The 11,688-nt window shown below is 41.2% G+C and overlaps 1 long non-coding RNA gene across 1 annotated transcript in view; it reads right to left on the reverse strand.

The window, feature by feature from the left end:
* Positions 1-8,586: 8,586 nt before the first annotated feature.
* LOC108491484 overlaps positions 8,587-11,688 on the reverse strand; it is a 4,279-nt gene continuing 1,177 nt past the window's right edge. Inside the window, exon 2 of the long non-coding RNA XR_001872776.1 lies at positions 8,587-8,909. This is a non-coding gene — a long non-coding RNA (uncharacterized LOC108491484). The remainder of the gene's footprint in view (positions 8,910-11,688) is intronic.

The raw sequence follows: 11,688 nt of genomic DNA on the forward strand, positions 1-11,688 counted from the left end.
GCTAGGAAGAGTGGCTGGATACTCAGGTGAGGGTCCAGTGACCCTGCTTGGCACTCTTTTAATGAATGAGCACAACCGTCAACAAACCCAATTGTGACTATGTTTAGCAATCAGGCTCAGCCGAAGTCATGATGATGCTAGTTATTTCATGCAGAAGGGACTGCTATATAGCAACTTCTTATTAAAAGGGCCTGGAATTTAAAAGGATTTGGTGCTAGGAGCCACTTTTTGTAGATGATATGATACTATACCTAAGAGATCCCAAAAATTCCACCAGAAAACTCCTAGAACTGATCCAACACTTTCGGTTGTTGTGGTGGCGGTTCTCGCAAGCTGCTGGGCGGGTCTCTGGCTCTCCTTGGCTGCTGGGCGCCGGCTCTGCAGATCGGCAGGTCCCCGGTGGGGAGTGCAGGCTCTGTGCCAAGGCAGGCTGCCGGGCGCTGGCGGCTCTGCGGGTCGTTGCAAGCTGCCGGGCGGGTTCTGCGCCAAGCTGCAGGGGGCTCTGCACCAGCTGCGGGACGCTCCCTCTGTGCACATGGTCCGTTGGCCTCCGGTCCACGGGGGGCAGGGGAGGTGCAGGAACAGCGAGTGCAGAATCTTTGGGAGTGAATGTTGATGGGGGACAGCTCCTCCAGGGAGACTGAATCACAGGCTGGTCCCAGGTGCAGTAAGACACAGGATACAGCTCAGTCAGACTCAGTGATACAGCTTAGCTTTATTAGGGTGAAACTAGAAGAAGGGAGGTGCAGGAACAGCGAGCGCAGAATCTTTGGGAGTGAATGTTGATGGGGGACAGCTCCTCCGGGGAGACTGAATCACAGGCTGGTCCCAGGTGCAGTAAGACACAGGATACAGCTCAGTCAGACTCAGTGATACAGCTTAGCTTTATTAGGGTGAAACTAGAAGAGTTATAGTGTGGAGGCAGTAGCAAAAGCCTCAGCTGATAGGTGCTCCTAGAATGCTTTATTTACATGAGGTGGTGGGCTTCTATGCTGTCAGACAGTGCCTGATTAAAACCTGGTAGTTTCTATGCCAGAGGTCATGTGTCTGTGGCGGCCACTTCAAAGGTGAGTCAGGAAGAGAGGATATCTTGGAATAAATCTGACCAAAGACACCAAAGAGCTCTACAATGAAAATTTTAAATCATTAAAGAAAGAGATTGAGGAAGACATCAGAAGATAGAAGGACCTCCCATGTTCATGGATTGGAAGAATTGATATTGATATTGTTAAAATGACCATCCTAGGTGGTGCATGCCTTTAATCCCAGCACTTGGGAGGTAGAGGCACATGGATCTTTGTGAGTTCAAGGCCAGCCTGGTCCACATAGTGAGTTCCAGGAAGGCTGGGGCTACAGGGAGATCCTGTCTCAAAAAAAAAAAAAAAAAAAAAAAATGACCATCCTACCAAAAGCAATATATAGATTCAATGCAATTCGAATCAAAATCCTCCTGACATACTTCACAGATTTAGAAAAATGCATCCTTTAATTCATATGGAGGCACAAATGACCCTGGATAGCCAAAGCAACCCTGAGCACAAAGAGCAACACTGGGGGGATTACTATACCAGATCTCAAAGTACACTACAGAGCCATAGTCATAAAAACAGCATGGTACTGACACAAAAACAGACACATAGATCAATGAAGCATCATTGAAGATCCAAATCTGAGTACACACAATTTCAGCCACCTGATATTTGACAAAGGGGCCAAGAATATTTACTGGAGGAAAGACAGCATGTTCAGCAAATGGTGCTGGCAAAACTGGATCTCCACCTGTAGAAGAATGAAACCAGATCCTTATCTTTCACCTTTCACAAAAGTCAACTCCAAATGAATCAAAGACCTCAATGTGAAACTGGAAACCCTGAAACTATTAGAAGAAAATATTGGTAGTAACCTACAGGATATAGGTGTAGGAAAGATTTTCAAAATTGGACAGAAGTTGCTCAGGAATTAAGGTCAGCAATCAACAAGTGGGACCTCATTAAACTGAAAAGCTTTCTGTACAGCAAAAGACATAATAAAAAAAGTGAAGAGACAACCCACAGAATGGGAAAAAATCTTCACTAGTGACACATCTGGCCAAGGTTTAACATCCAGAATATATAAAGAACTCAAAAAACAAAGAATCCAGAAACAAAACGATCCAATTAAAAGATGGGTGTATTAGTCACTTTTCTGTTGCTGTGATAGAAACGCTGACCCCAGCAATTTATAGGAGGAAAAGTTTATTTGAGCTTACAGTTCCAGGGGAATTATAGTCTGTCATCGCAGCGAGGTATGATGGTTGGAGGTAACTGGAGCAGGAGCAGCAGAAGTGAAGCTCTCACATCATGCAGTCACAGGAAGCAAGACAGCGACTGGAGATCTGGCAAGGCTTAAGAACTCTCTAAGCCCACCCCCAGTGATGTGCTTCCTCCAGGATAGCCACACCTTCTAAAACCTCCCAAAACAGTGCCATCACCTGGGGACAAAGTGTCCAAATACTTGGAGCCTATGGGGGACATTTTCATTCAAACCATCACAATGTGTATGAGTGTATTTACTGCATGTGTGTAAGTGCATCTGTGTTGTGCAATGCCTGCGGAGGTCAGAAGAAGGCATCAGATCCCATGGAACTGGAGCTACGATGTGGGTACTGGGGTTCAAACCCCTAAGGTATCACCTTACCCCAGACAGACTGGCTAGGATCAAGAGAACAAATGATACCAAATGTTGGCGAGGATGTAGAGAAAGGGGAACACTCATCTACTGCTGGTGGGATTGCAAGCTTGTGCAGCCTGTATGGAAAACAGTGTGGAGAACTCTTAAAAAAACTAAAAATGAACCTACCTTATGACTCAGTTATACCACTCCTTGGCATATACCCAAAGGATGCATCCTATTGTAGAGACATCTGTACAACCATGTTTGTTGCTACTCTTTTCACAATAGCTAAGAGATGGAAGCAACCTAAGTGTCCCTCAACTGACGAGTGGTTAACAAAAATGTGGTATATTTACACAATGGAGTTCTATTCAGCAGTAAAGAAAGATGAAATAATGAAATTTGCAGGTAAATGGATGGATTTAGAAACTGTTATACTAAGTGAAGTAACAGAGACTCAAAAACAAATGTTGTATGTTGTACCTTATTTTTTGAGACAGATCTGAACCTGGAACACACTGACTGGTTAGCCTTGCTGGTCAGCAAACCCCTGGGTTTGCTGCACTAGGATTACAGGCACATACCACCACACCCAAATTTTTCTGTGGATTCTGAGAATTTGAATTCAGGTCCTCATGCTTACACAGTATACACTTTACCCACTGAGTCATCCCCTCATCTTTAAGTCTTTTGAAGACCTTTGCCTCCCTGTCATGACCAACTGTAATTCCCTTGGAATCATAAGCTCAAATAAACTCTTCCTTCAATAAATTGCTTGGGTCAGTGTTCCTATCACAGCAACAGAAAAGGGACTAATACAGAAGGTGTGCTTTTAAAGATTTTATTTTGTCCCCCATGCCCTTCCTCTGGCTTTCTCTACTTCCAACCTCCATGAAGTAAGCAGTTTGTGCCCCCATACCTTTCCAGCCATGATGTTTGAGCCTTGCCTCAGACTCACAGCAGCAGAGCCAGTGGACAAGAATAAACCTGTTCTCTTTTATGATGATTTTCCTCAGTTTTGTCACAATGATAAAAAACTGTCTCAGGCAACCATAGTTTTTTTTTTCCCATTGTTGTTCCTTGGGGGACTACTATTATGTAAAGAGACAATTTCTTCATTCCTGCACCCCGACTGCCACCAACATCTTCTGGCAGATGAAACCATGTGAATATCTTCCCTGAAAACTTGAACTGAAGCTTTCTTTCTATCACTTGAAGATTTTACAGAATTCCTGAGGAATATTGCCATGGGATTTTTATCCCAGCGTCAAACAGTTTTCAAAGCAATGGTTTTTTTTCCATATGAAAATAAAAGGAAAGGGGGCTAGAGAGATGATTCAGCAGTTAAGAGCACTGACTTCTCTTGCAGAGAACCTGGGTTCAATTCCCAACACCCACATGGCAGCTAACAACAGTCCGTAACTCCAGTTCCAGGGAATCTAATGCCTTCTTCTGATCTCTGCGGACATTGTACAACATGGGTGTGCATACATAAATACAGGCAATACACTCATATACATAAAACAAAAATAATAAATAAAATATTTAAAAAAGAGAAGAAAAGGAGAAAGCACTCCTTATGAAATTCTGAAATTTCAACTACAGTATCTGTCATCACACTGATGGTACACACATAAGGTATGTCCCTTTTACCCAGTGAGCACGATGTTTCCCTTTAACCATGGTGACAAAATTGTACATTAGATAATCATATGCTATCCACCTCCCTACTAAATATTCCTTGAAAAATAAATTTCAGTGGTTTAACAATTTCATCACATAATTTTATTTCCAATTATCCAACAGTTCCCTGTTGGTTAATACTTATGTTTACATTTTTATGCTAGTGTAAATAACACTTAAGTAATTCAAGTTTTCAAAAACAGCCATTTCCTTAATATAAATTTCTCTGAGTAAAGTCACTGTATCAATTGGACCTGTCATGCTTCTGAAATTGCTCCCTAAGAAAAGTTAAATTGTAGTGAGTAAGAAGGCAAATGAGAGCTGCAAGTGTAAAACGAGGCAGATGGAAGCTGGTCGAAGACATGCTGACCAAAGGGGACGGTCATGAGACAAGCCTCTGAACTTCCTGCTTATGTGAAGTATTCATCCTAGACCCTCTCACCCAAATTACTGTTCTCCTTTACATGCTTCTGTGAAATTGTTTCTCCAAAAGGATCAAACAAACCCAAGGCCTTGGGCAACCTAGATAAAGCACTCTACCACTGAGTTACATCTTCAGCCCTCACGAAATATTTTTTATTTTTTTTAAATTAGCATACAAGGCAACCGGTTTCTGTACGGCACTTTCATTCATACTTAGTTTTGGTTGCTCCTTTCTGACCCAACCATTCATCTTCCCTTCTTCCTGGTGAAACTGTGTGCATAAGTGTAATCTGCTGTCCTTGAAGGTCCCGTTGTTATATTACCAAGCTTTGGATTTAAAAGCTTGGAATTCTACAGTGTTTAATGAATGTTCAGGTGAAACCATAAAAAACTGAGCTGAGTGTAATTAATGGCTCCTTAATAGTTTCCTAATTTTTAGAGATGAAGAAACCAGCTCAGATTCTTGAGTTGACTTTCAGAGGGCACATGACTAAGTCACTCATTTAGGGTTTTACTTCACGTCAGATCAGCTCCAAATGATGGTTGTTTTAACTACCTCACAGTCAATTTATTTGCACCATTATCATTATTCTTGTTGTTGTATTCTTTCATTTTTCCTTCCTTCCTTCCTCCTTCCTTCCTTCCTTCTTCCTTCCATCTTTCCTCCTTCCTTCCTCCTTCCTTCCTCCTTCCTTCCTTCCTTCCTTCCTCCTTCCTTTCTTCCTCCTTCCTCCTTCCTTCCTCCTTCCTTCCTCCTTCCTCCTTCCTTCCTTCCTCTGTCCTTCCTTCCTCCTTCCTTCCTTCTTCCTTCCTTCCTTCCTTCTCCTTCCTCCTTCCTCCTTCCTCCTTCCTTCCTTCCTTCTCCTTCCTCCTTCCTTCCTCCTTCCTCCTTCCTTCCTTCCTCCTTCCTTCTACCACCTGTGGGATTGCAAGCTCCTTCCTTCCTTCCTTCCTTCCTTCCTTCCTTCCTTCCTTCCTTTTGTGCTAAAATTGGAACCCAGAACTTCAAGCACACTAGGCACATGCTCTACCCCCGAGTTATACCTCCAGTCATTGGGTTTCTTTCTTTTGGAATACTTATTTGTTTATAATCCTCAGTTTCTGATTCAAAAGTCCTTCAAAGGAGAGTAGCCAGTGACATACTTCCTCCAACGAGGCCCCAGTTCTTAGTTTCCACCACCCCTCAATAATCAAATTATGAATCCATCAATGCATTCATCCATTGATTAAATCAGAGCCTTGTGAGTCAATTATTCCTCAAAAGCCCTGCTTCTGAGTCTTGCCATGGGACAGGGTGGGGGACAAGCCTTCAACATATGAGCATTCTGGGGGTAATCTTCATATCTAAAACACAAAATAAGGATTTCCCCTACACTATTGCTTCAGGTTGACTAGAATCTCCCACTTTGGGAAAGCTAGACTCCTTCAAATTCACTTTGGTTCTGTGGCACTCAGCACCAGTGGTTTGGTCTGCTGAAGCTTCCTGCAGACCTCCCATAAATTTTACTTTTGTTTATTTGAGACAGGGTCTCCTTGTTGCCCCAGCTGTGTTGGAACTCACTATGTAGACCAGGCTAGCCTTCATCTCACAGAAATCCACCTGCCCTCAGCCTCCCAAGTGCTGGATTAAAAGTATGTACCACTGAAGTCAGTAAATTTTACTACTTAATAAAACCTCTCTGAAATGAAAGTGTCCAGCCTATCGATCACCAATTCTGAGGTTGTTTGGGATGGGAAATCTTCCCAGCTAGAACAAGGCTGCTGTGTTAGATTTTATGGTAAGAATGTGTGGCAGCCTGTGATACAATCTCATTTCAGCCACTTTCTTCCTGCCACCTACCAGCCACTTAATATTTCCATACCTCACTTTCCTTGTCAGTGGAATGGGGGAAATAATTGTACAAGCCTATAAGATTGTAGAGAGATTTTAAAAATGGTTATTGTTATAGGACAGAGTTCGTAAAAAATCACCAACACCACTTTAAGAAAAGTAGCAAGGTAAATTTTAATTTTTGACCGGCCGGGCTGTCTATCTCGTGAGTAGAAGCAGCCCTGGTGATTGTCAGGTCAGAGTTTTTATAGGATTACAGAATTATTATTAAAACAGGACATTTGTGAACCAATCAGGTTTGTACAACATAGCAGAATTTTGACTCTATTAATCAACAACCAATCATTATACAGACAAGGTCATACTATAACAAGATAACAAGGGTGGTCTTATGCCCTGTGTCAGGGTGACCCAAGACAGCAAGCAGGTTACAGAAGTGAAAACAAGCTGGTTAGTCAGATGTATAATGTCTGGAATTATCACATTCCATGATTCATGGCGAGGGCGATTTTCCAAGGCCCAAGGTTGCCCCCCTTTTCCATTTGGTGTGTAGCAAAGTTGCTGCTGAAATGGCTCTGAACAAAATGGAGTAACTTAGGGAAGTTCGCTGAGTCAGTTCATTCCCCACTCCTGTTGTGAGTAAGGTTAATTCTTTGACCTATTAGGTATAGCTTTCTTCAGGCATTGGTATTAATTGTTCATACTGGGTTCTATTCATCCTTTCTACCTGACCTGAACTCTGTGGATGGTATACACAATGTAACTTCCAGTCTATCTGGAGAGCAGAGGCTAAAGATTTGGAAACATGAGCTATGAAAGCTGGGCCATTGTCGGACCCCAGACCAATAGGGATGCCAAATCGAGGTATAATCTCATTTAGTATTTGGTGATTGCTGAGATCCCTTTCTTGAGCATTAATTCAGTGCTGGACTAACCTAATACTATCTCTAATCACTCCAGTATGGTTAGCATAGAAGCAAGATTTGTCACCCAGTGCCATGTATAATCCTCTTTGTTGCATAAAGACAAGATCTAACCCTCGGCGATTTTGTAACATCACCTCAGCTAATGAATCGAGAGAATAAGTCAAATTTTTGATTTGATGTTCCATATCCTTTAAATCTAGATTTATTTTCTGGGTGAGAGCTTTAAAATTTACTTCCCCTTTTATGAGTGCAGTGGTACCTATTGCTGTGGCACCCACTATACCTGCTCCTATTCCTATATTGTAAGGAGGTCCAGGGTCTAAGCACAGCCAGCAGTCTCTTGTGAGACTTGGTTCAGTAGCATTGAAAAACTCATATGTATAAAGCAAAGACTTATATAATTCAGGGGGGTCCCATCGTGAAACGCTATGGGAATTAGCATATATAATAGGGGGTGGCTCTGACATAGTAGGAAGTGGCTTTGGTGGTAAGGGAGGATTAAGGACTTTGTTAGGTCCTATAAGTACTGGAGGGCTTATAGGAATCTATATTCGTATTCCCCATGTCCATAGAAGCAACATTTTTCACCCAGTGCCAGTTTTGTAACATTACCTCAGCTAAAGAATCAAGGGAGTAAGTTAAGTTTTTCCATAGTTATACCATGAGTGCCATGCTGAAAGGAAATCCATTTATCCTTTGATCTGATCCAGGAAGCAAATGTCTCATATCCCCAAGTTCCATAATGCCACTCATTTTCACGGTTACAGTCTGGACTCCCATCTGCTGGACATCCATAAACCTGTAAGCTTTGAAGTTTTTTTCATAACTAGGAGTTCCATATCCCCAGGGTCGAGGAGACGGGACACAAATAGTTACTCTTGTAAAGAAAACAGATCACAAAGGCCAAACAGAAAGCCGGGGGAGTGGTTAGTGGTAGTGGCTAAGATCTTACCATCTGAAGTTCTTTTTAATACCCAATTATCAGGGGATGGCTCATGGGGATTTCAGTCACTGTACCCAGTAACAGTTTTTATTATCCAGAAGGAGAATATAAGAATTAAGATTTTTTTCACCAGTCTGACCTTGAGGGGATTGTCTGTTCTTTTTACTGTCCATGTTTGAGGAATGTGGTCCGGATGGGCTCTCTTAACTTGGGAACGGTGACTCCAGTGGGCATGTCCAGCAACCTTAACAGCAGTTGGAGTCAGCAAAATGATTGGATACAGACCAGCCCACTTGGGTTCAAGGTTAGGCACTTGATGTCTATGGACTCAACTCCAATCACCAGGTTGTAGATCTGTCTGTTCAGTGGTCAGTGAGGGATGACTGGGCTCATGAGTCTCCTGGACTAGTCCATGTATCTGGATCAGAGCATTTTGCAGAGCCTGTGATGACTGTAAAAGGCTGTAATTAGATATTTTTACCAGGTTTTCCTCCCCTAAGTGGGAAGTAAGGGGTGGAGGTCACCCAAACAAGATCCCAAAGGGAGTAATTCCTTTTACATAAGGAGTACATCTGGCTTTTTTTTTTTAAAAAAAAAAAGCATTTTATTACAGCTTTAACATACTCAATAACAGTTTCCAGAGCAAAGATACATCTCTTTCAAAAGTGGCTATAACATTTTTAGGTTAGCTGTTAAAATAATACAGTTATACAATACTGTACTCAGTATAAGCCCTGTAAGGGGCAAAAGGAACAATGCTTATTATACTCTTCCTTACTTACCAGTTACCATCAGTCTCTATTATTAACTTAGTCAAAGTTTCCTTAATAGTTTTATTCATCCTTTCCACCTGTTCTGAACTCTGGGGGTGAGATACACAATGTAATTTCCAGTCTGGAGGACAGAAGCTAAGGTTTTAAATACACAGGATATGAAAGCTGGGCCATTGTCAGACCCCAGACCAATAGGGATGCCAAATCAAGGTACAATCTCATTTAGTAGCTTCTAGGAGAGCAAGGGTTTTTTTTTTTTCTTATTTTATTATTTTTTAAGAGGTAACCCAATTTGCCTATGGGGAATCAGGACACAGACCACTCTGGCTTCTTCCATGCTGAACAGGGACATAGAGTGTGGCAATTGGGGTACCCCTTCAGTGTTCAGTGGGTAAAAACTCTCAAATTGAGACATGAAGAGAAGTAAAGGCAAGATAGTTAGCATTACAAGTTCTAGACAGGGAACTAGAAAAAAGTCAAAACAAGGCAAATTTCAAATGATCCATCTACTGCTTGTTCTTTTTTTTTTTTTCTTTGAGCCACAAAGCCTGGACTTGAGGATGATGAACTTAGGATTTGTTTTCAGATACTCTGATAGCTGTTGGAGTGCCTAGAATCAGTAGATAGAAAGTAAAATAAACTTAGTCATCATTTTAGAACAATAGCAGCTGTAGGTGGGCACTATAGTATTGGAGACCAAGATTTGAAGTCTTATACCCAAGCAGTATTTTCCTGTTAAGAACAAAATCATTACTGAGAAATAATTGTCTAAATAAAATTTTACCTGGACTTAAGTCTAATGTCTGAGAAATACAATTTTTTTTTGACTCTTAAAGAAATATACTTATTATTTTAATTTTTGGTTATACTTTCTTTTTGGGTGTTTAAGACCATATAGTTGGCCCAAATAAACCATTTTATTTTTACTTTAAGGTCAGTTGAGGATCTGGTCCTCAGGGGTGACGTGGGCTTGGCAGGGAGCCCCTGGCTCCTTAGGCTTTCTTTTACCAGTTCCATCTACATGAAGATAAGTCAAGAGGTCCTGCTCGACCTGGGATTCGCTTGGAAGCATGGAGAAAATGTTTCCTCTGTGCTGACCCTCCTCTTTGCAGACTGGACACTGGTTTGAGTCCCTCTGGTGGGGTCTCCATGACCTCCCTGAACAAGAGGACAGGTGACTCTCCAAAGTTACAGGACATTTTGAGAGATGTGCCATAGCCCCTGGAGCTTGTTTGATCTTGGAGGGTAAGGAATAGAAATTTGTCCCTTTAAGTCCCTCTAACCAGATTAATATAAGCCTTAGAGTCTGGCTATTAAATATCTAACAAGGTTAGTTTCAGTCTGGTACTTTTAAGTCTAAGCTATGACCTTAGAAATTTTAAGATTATATATTAAATTTGTCTCATTTTAAATTTATAGAAACACGCTGTGTAGATCTCGTTGTTGCACCAGCCTGGTGCCTTTAATTACTGTGTAATATATAGATAAAGTTTGAACAAAACCCAAACGTTCTCAATAAACATTGACTGGCAGAGATTTACCATCACAGGTTAACTAGGCACAGCCCAGGAAAGGGACCTTAAAACAAGAATTTCTTAAGTCTGTCTCAAAGGAAGGCTGTCTCCGTTTAGTTTTCTATATCCTGATTTACAGCTTTTGGAAGGAAGGGAGGCATTATATCACATACCTATCAACAGGAAATAAACATCAGAATTCAGAAACTGTTTTCTTTTAGATTGCATATATCTGGTTCAAGGACGTAGACCTAGTTTTTCTTGAGTCAAATCATTCTTGTTATGGGTAAAAGAAAGTGCCAAAACTAACATTTGCATAATACAGAGAAACATAAAAGACATCTTTCAGTAGTCATTGTTATGCAGATAAAGCTTGGGCAATATTCTTAAATAAACCTTTACTAGACATCCTTAAACTAATTGACTGAGTTATGCCCTCAAGATTGTCTGTTCTATCATTGAAAAATCATAACAAACCTATACAGACCTTTATTACTTGCTTAGGCTTTCTCATTTTTTTGTTAATTCTGGAAATATCCAGCCATCACAATCTACATTCCCATATCCTTCTAATATCTTTTAACTTTGTATTTTTTTAATAACAATGAGACACAATATCATCAACAAATAAACATTCCATCTGTTGTGAGAATTCCCCTCCGACTTTAAGCAATGTCTATTCCTTTCTAAGGTTTCAGTGTCAACCCAAAGTTTGACTAAGGCTTTCCTGGGGAACCAATGAATTTACTGAGCTTACTTACAGAGATGACTGAGGAGTTCCTGAGGCGTATAGGTGACCTGAGAGTACTTACATTGGAAAGCCTTTCCTAGCCTTTCCCAGATAATATACTTTAGTCCTTCCCAAACCCAGGAGACCATATGTGATTAGGGCCAAATTACATACAGTTGGCTGGGAAGAGCAGCTGGATACTCAGGTAAGGGT

The sequence above is a fragment of the Nannospalax galili genome, unplaced genomic scaffold (genome assembly GCF_000622305.1).
Source record: "Nannospalax galili isolate Female #2095 unplaced genomic scaffold, S.galili_v1.0 scaffold763, whole genome shotgun sequence".
NCBI classification, from domain to species: Eukaryota; Metazoa; Chordata; class Mammalia; order Rodentia; family Spalacidae; genus Nannospalax; species Nannospalax galili.